This window comes from Macrotis lagotis, chromosome 6 (assembly GCF_037893015.1).
Source record: "Macrotis lagotis isolate mMagLag1 chromosome 6, bilby.v1.9.chrom.fasta, whole genome shotgun sequence".
NCBI lineage: Eukaryota > Metazoa > Chordata > Mammalia > Peramelemorphia > Peramelidae > Macrotis > Macrotis lagotis.
Window position 1 is genome coordinate 128,664,913 of NC_133663.1, and position 15,308 is coordinate 128,680,220.

The window sequence follows — 15,308 nt, forward strand, 5'->3', positions numbered from 1 at the left end:
ATGATACCTTCTGATTTCAGAGTTGTTTTTTCTTTCAGATCTACTGGGTTTCATGTTCTTCATAAGGCTGTGCATATTCCATTTGCCAGTTACAAGTAGAATCATCTTTTTTTGTTTTTTGCAAGGTAGTGAGGTTATGTGACTTACCCAAGGTCACACAGCTAGGTAACCATTAAGTATCTGAGGCTGAATTTGAACTCAGGTACTTCTGACTTCAGGGCCAGTGCTCTATCTGCTGCACCACCTAGTTGCCCTGAGCAAACTCTTATTAAAATACAGTACACTGTTCAATGCTCCTAATGATTACCCTGTGATTAAGTATTAAGTATTACCCTGAGTTTGAGGAGACAGTGAAGTCTATAATGATGCTTGCAGAGATTTCCTTGTAAAAGTGGTAAATTTCTCTAAGCTTCAGGTTACTCATTTGCAAAATGGGAGAATGTCTACTTTCACTTACTTCATAAAAGTGTTATTAAAATGCTTGTTGGGTTGGATTGATTTCACAGTCACTTCAAGGATCAGATGAGATTATATGAAGTACTTGGTAGTAATAATAATAATTTTATTATTATATAAACTTTTAAAATATGATAATCATTGCCATTTAAATAGGTCCATTCCACCTTTTTTGTAGGTACTTCCACTTCCAGTTATCCTAAAATACCTTTAATCAAGATGCCTCAGCCCTAGTTAGCCATCCTCCAGAAATCACTCTGGTCTTTATTTTTTGAAGAGGGTAGTTAAAATGTACTGTACTAATTGATTAATTATATAAATAATTATTCATTAATATCCTTCTATGAATTCATTTGTGAGATTTTTCAAGCTATTTTGCTGGTAAGGGCCAAAAGAACAAGAAATAGGGACAGAGAGGAGAGAAAAAGAAGATAAAAATTTCAAATTTGACGGGGACTCTGTAAGATAAGCCAGAGTGGGATGCCATATTGTATAATCTTGAACCTGTGGATGAAACCCTAAATAAAAAAAGACATTTGAATAACAAGTCATGGTAGTAAAATAAAACTCTAGACCTGAAGTTAGAGACTATATCCTTGTCCTGATACTTACTGCCTCTAATAACCTCAGTTACAAGTTATCATAGGAATATATATATGTGTTTGTGTGTGTGTGTGTATGTGTGTCTGTCTCTCTCTGTCTTTCTCTCTCTGTCTCTCTCTGTCTCTCTCTTTCTCTCCCTCCCTCCCTCCCTCCCTCCCCATATGTCTGTTTATCTATTTACACATCTGCATGTCTGACTGACTCTGTCTATAAATAAATGAAGGGTCTGGTTGAGATGATTTCTGAAAGTCCTTCCAGGTTTAGATCTGTGATCCAAATGAAGCAATTACAACTTGTGCTTACTTACACAGGTTAGTGGAAGTTTATTTTATTGACAGCCTATTTTATAATTTTGAAGCATATATTCAGAACTGAAAGAGCCTTAGAAGCCATTGACTTCCACAGATGATAAAAGTAAGGAAAAGACAGATTAAGTGACTCATCTCTGGTCATATGGCTGATAAATTAGAGCCTGAGGTGTTATTTAAACCTTGATCTTCTTGACTATGGACTGCTGTGTGGAACAGTGTATTGACTATCAGGGCTTGGAAGGACTATCAAGAAGATTCCTCTGCCAGTGTTCAAATTTGGCCTCAGTCACTTTCTAGCTGTGTGACCCTGGGCAAGTCACTTAACCCATTTGCCTGTTTCCTGAACTGGAGAAGGAAATGGCAAACCATTCTAGTATCTTTGGCAAGAAAATCCCAAATTGAATCACAAACTATGAAAAACTGAACAACCTTTTGACTACAACTCTTAATCCCCTAAGACTCCCTGCTGCCTTTAGGGAAACATTCTTTCTGGGTGGAGAGAAACCTTAAGTTATGATAGGAAAATCACCATTTCATATCATAAACTCTTCGCTGAATCTTTGGAAGATATTATTTTTGATTTCTGTCCTACAGTAATGAAAAGTCCCAGTATACTGGGAGTTAAAAGACAAGTTTTTAAAGCTACATGTTTGAATCTAGTAATGATGGTTTCAGGGTGGGCTCTGTCTCAGATAGAACTTCCTTAATCTAATGTTTACTTTCATAAGGTAGAAGAATTTGAGTTTTTAAGGTTAAGATGGATGAGGAGGCGAGCTGGAAAGACCTGGATTTGAATCCTTGAATCTTGAATCCTTCATATTTTGTGTACAGTTCATGATGTGGTTAAAAGTTACTTTGTTCTTCTGATTCTGTCACCATAATATGTAAGATCCTGCATTTGTATAGATAATTTTCAAATTGAATTTATTGAAGTCATAGACAGAATTTTTTCTTTTAATAGGAGTAGAGCTGGATGTAATGGACGGATCCTTTGACTTCTGTCAGGTCTTTTATTCAAAGAAAAGTTCTGGCAAGGGAAGCAGGGTTGACATCATTTATTCCCATTTTGTGAATGAGAATCAGTAAGCCTCCCCAAAAATCAAGTTTTATATTATTTTTCAATTCCCTTCTACTCTGAGACTAAGCACCAAATATAAGCTTGATTGATTCATATATTCACCTTGCTATTTTTCTGTATTTACTCCTCCAAAGTTAGGGGTTGATGTTTTCATTTAGACTTTACTTTAGAAGGAAAAACATGCTTAATGTTCTCAATTTAAAGTAATTTCATCTTTTTGGATTCCTAAAACTTTATATGACAAAATAAGGAAAGAAGTTTGGTTGGAGAAAGTCCTCACAAAAGCAATGGGTAGAATACATTATTAAATACTAAGTGATATATAGTTGCTGTGAGTGTGTGTGTGTGTGTGTGTGTGTGTGTGTGTGTGAGAGAGAGAGAGAGAGAGAGAGAGAGAGAGAGAGAGAGAGAGAGAGAGAGAGAGAGAGAGAGAGAGATGGAGCTCTTTGGCAATTTGTTGAAGCTGATGGACTGCTTCTCAGACAAATGTTTTTAAAAGCACAAACAAAATACTTAGATTTACAAAATAAGCCAATTTTATTGAAATACAGTTATAAAAATATTTTAAAGAAATACAAGATTTTGGACTTCAGAGCTGTTGCCCTATTGGGCACATGTATTTTAGGCTCTTGGCTCATAAAGTAACTCTATGTGTATCTTCTTTTGTTCTGTATAATTATCCTTCTCAGGAATTCCAGTTAATGACATCCAGCTGAGAAGGATGAAATTTAAATTGTAGCTGAATGTATTATAATGTGCTCATGTAAAAAGTGAAACTTTTACTTATAGGTAACAGGTATAAAAATGACACACAGGGATCCATGTTTTTTTCCCTTCCTGAACTGAGCAATGGCTGTGTATGCTACTAAAAAATAATCAATTTGTTAACTATTTATTAGCAACATAAGGAAAGTTAAGAAGTGGGGAAAGGCATTGAATAGAGAAATAGTGGGAGAATAAAAGGAGCATATGGGAATATTTTTATCTAGGGAATAACATCTCTTGGGTCATAAATTGCCTATTCCTCAGGAAACACATCTTGATATATATATGTGATTGGGATAATATTACTGTTAAATGTATGTTTAATGTAGATTAATGTTAGAGAAGTATTTTTAGCTTTCTAAGAAAAGAACTACATGATATATAATAAAATAAAAACATTTAGCTTTTAGGCTGTTTGTAGTGATTGTTATTTGGAGTCTCAGCTCATTATTCCATTATTGGAAGCTTAAGGAATTTAGTGGGGAGGATCACAGAACTTTTTCATCTAGTACTTGCTATTTTCAATCCTATGGTAAATATTTACTTATAAGCATACATACATATGTGATGCACATGAATATTTTTTGGTATATTAAAAATCCTCAATGTAAGATTCTTTTTTCTAGAATAATTCATTTATTTCTGTGAAAATACTTTAATAGTCAAAATTGCTCATAGCCCTCAAAAATAATTGAAATGAAGCAACAAATACTTGAAATTCAGTACAACTAACCTTTGACTAACCAGATTTTTGTTATTGCTATTGTTTCCTTGCTTTGTTTTATTTTCCCTATAATCTTTATTATTATTATTAATTAATTTTTGAATTTTGCACTTTCCCCCCTAATCTCACTTCTCTCCCACCCCCAACAGAAGGCAGTCTGTTAGTCTTTGCATTGTTTCCATGCTATACATTGATCTAAGTTGAATATGTTAAGAGAGATATCATATCCCTAAGGGAAAAAATATAAGAGATAGCAAAATTACATAATAAGAAAACTTTTTTAAAATTGAAGGTAATTGGTCCTTATTCAAACTCCACAATTTTTTCTTTGGATACAGATGGTGTTCTCTATTGCACATACCCCAAATTTGCCCCTGATTGTTGTACAGATGGAATGATCAAGTCCATTAGGTTGATCATCACCCCCATGTTGCTGTTAGGGTGTACAATGTTTTTCTGGTTCTGCTCATCTCACTCAGCATCAGTTCATGCAAATCCCTCCAGGCTTCCCTTAATTCCCATCCCTCCTGGTTTCTAATAGAACAGTAGTGTTCCATAACATACATATACCACAGTTTGTTCAACCATTCCCCAAATGATGGACATTCACTAAATTTCAATGTAAATGATTTTGAATATTTTAAATTAAAATTTTCTTGTCTAAATAAAATGTATGCAGCCAAAAATAAAAGAATAGCAGAAAATTGGGAAAAATAGCTTTCATAGAAAATCTCTCAGTGATTGGGTTGGAATATTTCTGTGGAGTAGGAAATGATGAGCTGGTTGATTTAGAAAAACTTGGAAATACTTGAATTTATGAAGTAAGATATCCACTTTTAGAGTAACAGATGAGAAGTGCAAATAAATATGGTCTTACATATATGTATATGAGTATATATGTATATTAATAGATATATATGCATATGCATATATACATTATAGATAGATAGATAGGTAGATAGATAGATATAGATATACATTCAATCAAATGCATGTGTAAGGATTCTTTTTACTCTCTTCTCCACAAGAGGAATGATAGCTCTGCTACTCTCCTGGTTCATTTTTGACTTCACCACTTCCAAACTTTATTGGTTGCTGCTGAAACCAAATAGCCAAATAAATGATCCTTTCAAAAAAAACTTTTTTGTCATGATTTGGAGGAGAGAAAGAGGTAAAGGAAGTAAGCTGTAGGTTTTGTGATGTTTATTTGAAATCTTTAAAAAATATAAATGGCTTGTATTGGGAAGGAGCTTTTAAAATAATTGAAATTTGAGGTAAACATTTGAATAACCAAGTATTTTTAAAAATGTACATTCTCTGAAGGCACCCATACTTTTGTTCACACTTTTTCCATTGTCTTATCAGTAAGGTCATCCTAGTAATACTTTTGGGTTAACTCAAATTCTACTTCCTCCTTGCCTTTCACTCTTCCAATCTACTGGGCTAGAAATGATCTTGTTATCTGAATTCTCATGAAACTTGATCCCTTTCATCTTATCATTTGTAAGTTACAATTCTATGCATACATCATCTTTCTTTACTAGACTGCAAGCTCATTGAGGACTATACATCTTGATATCCTATTCAACATCTAGTCCACAGGGCTTTGATCTTTGGTATTTAATAAAGTTTGAGTCGTATTAAATACATGTGTATCTTTGTGTTTGTGTTTGTGTGTGTGTGTGTGTGTGTGTATTTTTCAATGAATCTTGATGATCATAAGCCTGATCATTTTCTTCTATTCTATTGCTACTTTGACAAGAAAAGAGTGTTACCAATTAGAAGATGTTTACCAATCAGAAATGTTTAAAGAGAAGCTTTATAAGATAGCTTTGAGTTTCTAATTTTCTACTGCCAATAAGCAATCATTCAAAGGTTTTTTTTGGTTATTGTTTTGAGAGAAAAGAACTGTTTGTGACACATGAACTTAGAAGGTGATAAATTCCATATTATAAAAATCATCCAGGCAGCTAGATGGCTCAGTGGATAGAGCACTAGCCCAGGAATCAGGAGGACCTGAGTTCAAATCTGCCCTCAGACACTTAATAATTACCTAGCTGTGTGACCTTGGGCAAGTCACTTGACCCCAATGCCTTAAAAAATCATCCTTTTGCACTTTTTTGGGGAATATATTATTTTCCCCTTATATAATCAAGTTATTAGATGTGATAAGAATAATAATATTTAGCCCCAGAAGGGATGTTTGATTTGAATCTTTCATTTCACATGAGGAATTAATGTCCAGAGAAATTGTGATTTAACTGTTTAATATTATTTACTTATTTACTTTTTTACTTTTGAAGAATCATTGTGGCATTTTGTTCAGTAGACTCCATATGTGAGCTTATTTTGATGCTCGGCTGTTCTAACACAGTTTAACTAGTTGGTAATCTAAAAGTATTAAATAATAAATTCATTACATTTGGTATAACCATTTTAAGGAGCCAGGTCAGTATGTAAGGGTAGCAACAAACGTGAAGGCATCTGATGATTTTAGCCCTCTGCATTCCGGAGGACAATGAGGCATGTTGAGTTTTTTAGTCAACACCTAAAAATCTTTGGCATTAAGTCCAAACTTTCAACTTTTGTGTGAGGTTTCTGTTTCTCCTCCCCTCCCCCAATCCTTTGTAAATAAATGTTCTAGTTGAGTAATGTTAAGGAGCTATACTTCAGTTTACTTTTTTTTTAAAAAATTAAACAAGGAAGAAGTTAAACTGATGGAAGTTTTGGTCTTAGTTAAGACAAAAATATGACTCTCAATGATTTAATTTCTTTGCATTGCTTCTATGGGATAAACTAATGGATATCTAACTGAAGAATGTTATCAAGCATGAATAATTGCCAAAAGATATATATCAATTTACTAGAATCTTAAGATCATTTTGACTTTAATTTGGTTGACTAAACACTTTTAGCACCTTTTCTGTAGAGGAGTAGATAAGGTTTTCTTAAAATTATTTTAATTGAGACATATAAAGAAAATATACACCCATAATAATTACCAGATAAATAGCTTATACAAATAGATAATAGCACAGTCTGCTCCATACCATCATTCCAGAAATATCATATACATATATTTGTATTGACTGTCTCAAAACTTTTAGTGCAGTTTTAAGCTTGAATAACTTTAGAAATGTAAGTGCTACATATAACATTTGAAATTTTAAATATTTAAACTTTTCTTATATTTGTTTGGTTTTGTGAATTTTTAATAATACATTTAAATTAAGAAAAAATATACAACAGCTTCTGGATGACTCTTGCTTCTTTTTAGACTTTTTTCTTATGGGGTCATGTCAAAATTTTTATGAATGCAACAAAATTTAATTCTTTGGTTGATCATGGCTAGGTTTGCAAATTAAAATTAATTTGAATTTTAGCAAGAAACATCAGTTTATAAGAATGTCAATATGCTAAAGAAGCTAGCTTGGTTAAAGTGGACAGCATGGAGTGGTAGAAACAGAATATATAAGTAGCTAGAAGATGCTGTGCAACTTGACTATACCTCAGAGACGACTAAAGGCTCGTATGTTGGGGAATAACACTTTACAATTTTTTCCAATTACATGTTATAGAAGTTTTTCATGATTTATCCATTTGTTTATTTATTTATAAGCTACACGTTTTTCTACCACTCTTCCTTCCCACCCTTCCCCTCAGCAGTGAGCAGTTTAGTAGAAGTTGTGTGTGTATATATATATATATATATATATATATATATATATATATATATATTTATGTTTAACATGTTAACATATTAGTTATTTTGTATATGAGGAATTAGGACAAAGGGAAAAGAAAGAAAACCATGGGATAGGAAGGAAAACTATAAGAGAATTTTTATAAAAAAATGAACATAATATGCATTCAGATTCTAATTTTTTTGTTTTTTGGTTTCTTCTGGATGAGTATGGACAATAGTCCATGACACACTTCCTGGGGTTGTCTGGGGACTCTGAACTCCTGAGAGGAGCTGCATCTATCATAGTTGGTCAATTCACAATGTTTTTGTTAATGTTCATTGTTCTCTTGGTTCTGCTACCTTCTCTCAGCATCAGATCATGTAATTCTTTCCATGTTTCTCTAAATCTGCTCATTCATGGTTTCTTATAGAGTAATAGTGGGAGTAACACTCTTAAATGACCCTTTAAAGATTCTTCTGGGTTTTTTTTTTTTTTTTGTGGTTGTTTTTGGCCAGGCAATGGCATTAAGTGTCTGAGGCCATATTTGAACTCAGGTACTCCTGACTCCTGGGCCAGTGCTCTATCCACTGTGCCAAGACTCAGCTTCTGAATGAATGCAAGGATAGGTTTGGATAGGTTTGGATAGGAAAGAGGGTTAGGGTTAGGGCCCTCCTTCCACACCATTTAGGTTATAACAAAGTTTTAATTTTTGGAATAGAAAGAAGTCTAAGATATGTTGCATAGGAAAAAAATAGTAGGACTATTGATGCGTTCAGTAGCAGAGGGTGAAGGAAAAGGGAAACATGATTTCAAAATTAAAAGCTGTTGGTAGTAATGGGAAAGAAATTTGAGAAAATTAGGAAGTTTCTTAATATTATTTGTTGACATTAATGTCTTTTAGGTTTTCTAAGTGACAAATCAGGGTCTTAGTAACCAAAATCTGAATATGAGTTTGTTTTTTTCATTTTGTTAGCTTTGATTATTTCTTTAAAAATTTTTTTTAGGGTTTTGCAAGGCAAATGGGGTTAAGTGGCTTGGCCAAGGCCACACAGCTAGGTAATTCACCTAGCTGCCCCTAAAAAAAAATTTTAGAAAGATTTTATTTATGTTGAGTTTTATAATTTCCCCCTCATTCTTGTTTCCCTCCCCCCCAAACCCACAGAAGGTATTCTGATAGTCTTTACATTGTTTCCATGGTATATATTGATCTCATTTGAATGTGATGAGAGAGATATCATATCCTTAAAGAAGAAAAATAAAGTATGAGATAATAAAATTATATAATAAGATAATGGATTTTCCCCTAATTTGAAGGTAATAGTCTTTGGTCTTTGTTCAAACTCCACAATTCTTTCTCTGTATACAGATGGTATTCTCCATTGCAGAGAGCCCCAAATTGTCCCTGGTTGGTGCACTGATGGAGTGAGCAAGTCCATCAAGGTTGTTCATCACCCCCATGTTGCTGTTAGTTTGTACAATGTTTTTCTGGTTCTGCTCATCTCGCTCAGTCAGCACCATTTAATGCAAATCCTTCCAGGTTTTCCTGATTTCCCATTCCTCCTGGTTTCTAATAGAACAATAGTGTTCCATGACATACATATACCACAGTTTTTTAAGCCATTCCCCAATTGAAGGACATTCACTTAATTTCCATTTCTTTGCCACCACAAACAGGGCTGCTATGAATATTTTTGTACAAGTGATGCTTTTACCCTTTTTTATCATCTCTTCAGGGTAAAGACTCAGAAGTGGTATTGTTGGATCAAAGGGCATGCAAATTTTTGTTGCCCTTTGGCCATAATTCCAAATTGTTCTCCAGAAAGGTTGGATGAGTTCACAGTTCCACCAACAATGTAATAGTGTCCCAGATTTCCCACTTCCCTTCCAACACTGATCATTGTCCTTTCTGGTCATATTGGCCAGTCTGAGAGGTGTGTGAGGTGGTATCTCAGAGATGCTTTGATTTGCATTTCTCTAATAAGTAATGATTTGTAGCAATTTTTCATATGACTGTGGATTGCTTTGATTTCTTCAGCTGTATGTAAATTGCCTTTGCATGTCCTTTGACCATTTGTCAAATGGGGAATAGCTTGATTTTTTGAAAATTTGACTCAGTTCTCTGTATATTTTAGAAAGGAGTCCTTTGTCAGAAATACTAGTTGCAAAAATTGTTACTACATTTCTTTTGATCTTGGTTATGGTGATTTTTGTCTGTGCAAAAGCTTTTTAATTTAATGTAATCAAAATCATCTAGTTTGTTTTTAGTGATGTTCTCCATCTCTTCCTTGGTCATAAAGTGCTTCCCTGTCCATAGATCTGACAGGTAAACTACTCCATTTCTTTAAAATTTGCATTTGGTCTTTTATTACATTTTTGACAGATTTTAAAATACCCAACCTTCTGTTGAAGTCATAAATTATAAACATAGAAAAATAAAATGAAATAAAAATGTTATCTATTCAAGTGGAAAATAATTTTCAAATCATCACAATGGGTTTTTGTTAAGAAAACAGTGTCTTTAAAAAAATTACAGAACACTATATAGGCATGTTGTCTTTTCTTCTGCATATGAGGATCCATACATATGTATTTATGTATGTGTATATGTGGCTTGTCTTTATATGTCTATATATGACAGAATTCCACTGATTATTAAACCCCACTTAAAGTAATTACCTTTGTTAGGTAAGAGCATTACAAGGATTAAATCAGTCAACGGTAACATTCAGAATCAATATGAGAGATTTGATCATGCCCTCAAGAACTTGTTTAAATAGGAGGCATTATCTCAACTAGATACTAAGGGTTTGGAAGAATAAAGAGAAAGGATTATATCGACTAGAGCTGGAAAGAACCAGAAGCCAAAAGTCAACCAGTGAAAGGAGAAATAGAAGATAGAAAGGAAATATCAGAGACATCTCAGAACAGAAGGCTTGAATTGAAAATATCATTGTACCCACCTACTCAAAGAGAGGTCTTGAGGAAAAATTGTTTTGCTCCCTTTTTCCAGTTTCTCCTCCTAGTTTCTTACTAGTCACAGCCACTATATAATATATAGCCTCCCATTTTTTGACCTAAACATATCCAGAAACATGCAAATGAGCCAGTTTCTGTGTCTGTCTGTCTGTCTGTCTGTCTGTCTGTCTGTCTTTCTGTCTGTCTGTCTGTCTTTGTTTCTCTGTCTCTGTCTCTGTCCCTGTCTGGCTCTGGTGTTCTCTCTCTCTCTCTCTCTCTCTCTCTCTCTCTCTCTCTCACTCTCTCTCTCTCCTTGTGGAACATATATTTCATAGTACAGGAAGGAATTAAGGTCTAAAATAAATTGTGTTAATGAGTACTAGATCATATCTACTTATCTATCAATCATTTTATGAGGTTCTCTTGACTTTATCTACTGATTTCTCCATCTTTTTATAGTGAAGACAGGCTTCTATTTATAGATGATAAGTAGAGATTTGCAGGAGTTATATATTTCTGCCTGACATATTTTGCCTTATTAGTCTTTTAACATGTATTTCTTAAAGAAGTCCATTTATAACATATATATGTAAATATCTATAATTATAAATTATGGGTAGAAATATGGTGGGCCATTGTTCAGTCATTATCTCTGAATTAAATTAGTCTTCCAGAGACTGTAAAATAAGAAAAAATTGTCTTCAATAGTTATTTGCTTTTGCTTTTTCATTTCTTATTTATGGGTGCCTATGTTCTACCATTGAATGCTTTGCTTTAATAGGAAACCTAAACTTTCCAAACTATTTTCTCCACCTTAGGGCTGATTCATGAATTCTAGTATCACTCTTCAAGGTTAGAGAGAGGGCTTTGGGTAATTTTCCACCAGTATCTAGTAAGTTAGTAGTCCCACAGTGTAATAAATAGCATTAGAGGTTGCAGTTTCTGACTTTTGGGAATGAGATAATGAAGTATACTTGGTGTACTTGTGATAGGTTGAGAAATTAGTAGTACAAGCATTTATAGGACTATGGAGTTGGGTATTGAGAGCTGAAAGAGAACTTGTTCAGGTTTAATGATATGAATTTAAAATGGTTCAAGTTTCAGATTAGAAGAAATGTTGCTGCTTTATATGTAAAGAAGATTTATGCTGAAATAATTTTATCATGTTTCAATTCTTAAATAAATTGTAATTTCCTTGAGAAGACTATGCCTTCCCCAATGTAACTTGAAACCATTTTTTTGAGACAATCAGGTTATTTACTGGGATTTAGTCAAGGTCACATAGCTAGTAAGTGTCTGGAGATTTGAACTTAGGTCCTCTTGATTGTTTTGCCATTGTACCACCTATGTGCCTTTTCATAGACTTTTAATAGGAAACCCAAAACTCATTAAACCATGTGATGTTTTTATCTGAACTCAGATGTTGTAGCGCTCAGATTATGCATCAGGTCTTACTTCAAATCTTTATAGCTTGGTAAAACTGATCAAAGTTTGTGTTCTCATGGGTATGTTTTAAAAACTCAATGCTACCTTCACTCTGAGTGAAGGGCTCTTCAATGGAAGATGAGAGTTATGATTGAATTGCTATTTCCTCTATGTAGAGAGAGTACCTTTGATAAGATCAGAGAATTATGAAAACAGGGAAGGAAGGACATTGTAACAGTACTAGGGAGAAAGATTAGAGAAGAGGAAAAAAGTGAGAAACTTAGTTAGAAACTTCTGAGAGCATTGTCTTATTTTGTGTATCATCAGTCCAGGTGGAAGTCCATATCCTCTCTTTCTTTCTACCTTTTTCATCCTCTTCATGTTAATCATTATCATGTAACTACACATTGAATCATTCTTCCATTGTTTTTGAAATTTCTCTTAATGGTGGCATCAGAAAACTCCCATCCTTAACAGGACTTAAAAGTCACTTACTGGGTATTTCTTTCTACTAACCCATAACAAGAGAACAACATGATTCTTACAGACTCAAATCACCAGTATTTGACCTGACTCATAGATTAATCAGTCAGTAATGGTGGGAGAAGGAATGACCTCTCCCTTCTTACATTTTTTTATATGCCCTTTAACTATTTATTATTCCCCCTTAATACAATAGTCCTTTATGAGACCAGAGAATATTAAAGCACAGAGCCTATGTAAACATTCATAATTATTTATAAATCCAGTCTTTACTCGGTATTTTATGTATTTTGACTTGCATGATAGTGATGTTTGTCTTTTGTTCTCAATGAAGACCATGATATCAGGGAGGTGATGCCAAGATATGCATGTGAATTAGAATTGAGTGAGGGGGTGCTTTACTCAAGAAAATCACCATCCTTAATTTTTTTCTCCAGAGTCATCTGGGTCTAGTGGCCTGATGGCTGGAGATGACCCTGGATCAATAGGTTTAAGTGACTTGTCCAAGATCACACAGCTAGTAAGTGACAAGTGACTGAATCTAGATTTGACTCCTGGCTTGCTTCTCTGACCCCTGCACCATGTAGCTGCTGGGTGAAACACCAAGTGTGTGACCTTTAGCACATAACTTAACCTTCCTGAGCCTCAGTATCTTCATCTTAGTTTAAAAAAAAAGAAAGAGAAAAAAATTGAGTTGGATCAGATGTCATTGGTGTATTATAACCATTGTTATTTCAATCTCTATGGTTCTTTCTTTGTATACTCCTACTTCCTCAGACTGGTACTTCAGGCAAAGCAAACAAAATTAAGAGGAAGTTTATATAATTAAATTCATATGTGTAGAATGTGATCCAAGGCCTGTTTTTAGGTTAGTTGTCATGATCCTAATCTAAAACTGCTTTAATAAAAATTTCAGAATATTGAAATTCTGCATTGGGCTTGTTGTCTAATAATGAATAAAAAATAAGTACTTAGTTATTAATTTCAACAGTTATACAATGGCATACTACTCCTTTAATATGCAAAGGTATCATCCTTTCTTTGTTGTGTGTACATACCTCCTCCATTATTTGAGACTGAAGCCTTGTCACTATGCCTGAAAAATTTGCCATAGCTGGTGGTGAGCTTCTCTTTAATATTGTTAGGAGAGTCCTTGGATCATAAGCATATATCTAGTCACTGGTCCATCATAATGGGAGGGGAATAAAGCTTTACCATTTAGTAGAACCTGCTAGAACTAGTCTTCCACTGTCATAGGTTACCTCTGTGATGCGATTCATTATAATATGACTTGATTGAATTGAAAACTAACTAATAGAAGCCAAACTATAAGGCTTATAACAGATGATAACGATATAACAATGATAACAACTAACCTTTCTATAGGACCTATCATGTTCTAAGTACTAAGCTAAGCTTAGTGAAAATATATATTTTTTTTATTTTATCCTCTCAATAACTCTGGGAGGTAAGTACTATTATTAGCCCCATTTTACAGATGGGAAAACTGAGGCAGATAGAGGGTAATGACTTGTCTAGGGTCACAAAACCAATGAGGATCTGAGAACAGATTTGATTTGAGATCTTCACGATTTTAAGTCAGCTCTTTATTTTTTGTACTACCTTGCTGTTTCTACCTGGATGAAGAAAGAGTTGAAAACAAATCCTATTTTTTTCTGATTTCTATTATGCACTTCTTTCAGTTTTTGCTATTTCTTGAAAGCAATTGTGTGCTAATTGGATATTTTTATACTCTTTTAAATGAAATAATGTTATTTTCAGTGTATGAGAAATAGCAAAAATTAATATCCAACTATTTTAGCAAGGTGATTGCTCTTTAAGGAAAATATTCATAGAGATAGTATTTTTGGGGATAAGATATTAGAATTCTAAAGAGAATGATTCTCTTGGGAATTTATAAGTAATTATAGAAATTTTAAAATGTCTTCATGCATCTATACCAATGATTGGGAATGGCATGACTTTTAAGTTATGTAATAGAGATACATCACAGTGTGAAAAAAGTTTGTTATTCTGCACAAGTCAGGTGGCATTACATTTTGTGGCATATGGAGTTTTAAAACCTATGAGTCATAGCAGTTTCACATCCTTGGAAAGATGTCAAATGGTATAAAACTTTATTTTCAGGGATGGAAGTGGGTGGAGAGGAGAGAAGGATTTCAGTTTTTAGATGCTAAATTTTGCAATAATATATCATAATTTTATGGATGGGTAAATAATATTTGGGAGCAAAAAACTAAGGTAGTTATATTTCTTAAGGATAAATTTGTGAAACATTTTCCCCATATTTTATTTTCATGTTTTCTTGTTCCTTCCCTCTCTGCTTTTCCTTTCCTTCCCCCTGCTACCTAGCAACACAGATAAAAGGTGGTGATAATTTTTTTTGAAGTCTAGTATTAGATTGAGTTTGAAATTTCATGAATAATTGTTTAACTGACACAGAATTATAGGTCTATTCAATCAACAAGCATTTCTTAAGCATCTGTGGTGTGCAGACTCTGGGCTAGGGGCCACAAAAATCAAAGCATGGAACGATACCTACTCACGAGTTTACTTTCTAATGGGGGAGGCAGCAAGTACATATGTAAGTATATGATAAAATAAATAATACTATTAAATATATAATGTAATAAATATTGAAAATCAATAAATAAATTGATAGATAAATTTAAATAAAAATAGTTTAAATTTAATACATTAAATAATATTATTACATAATAAAATGATGTAATAAAATAAAATTACATAATAAAAATAAAATAGAAACAGAATGAATGCAAAGCAGTTAACTAAAAGGTAAT

The 15,308-nt window shown here is 33.4% G+C and overlaps 1 protein-coding gene and 1 long non-coding RNA gene across 20 annotated transcripts in view; one reads left to right on the top strand and one right to left on the bottom strand.

The window, feature by feature from the left end:
• Window positions 1-13,635, bottom strand: part of LOC141491176 (uncharacterized) — an 87,710-nt gene extending 74,075 nt beyond the window's left edge. Inside the window, exon 1 of the long non-coding RNA XR_012469505.1 lies at window positions 13,545-13,635. This is a non-coding gene — a long non-coding RNA (uncharacterized LOC141491176). The remainder of the gene's footprint in view (window positions 1-13,544) is intronic.
• LMO7 (LIM domain 7) overlaps window positions 1-15,308 on the top strand; it is a 252,717-nt gene that overhangs the window by 163,559 nt on the left and 73,850 nt on the right. The window lies entirely within an intron of this gene.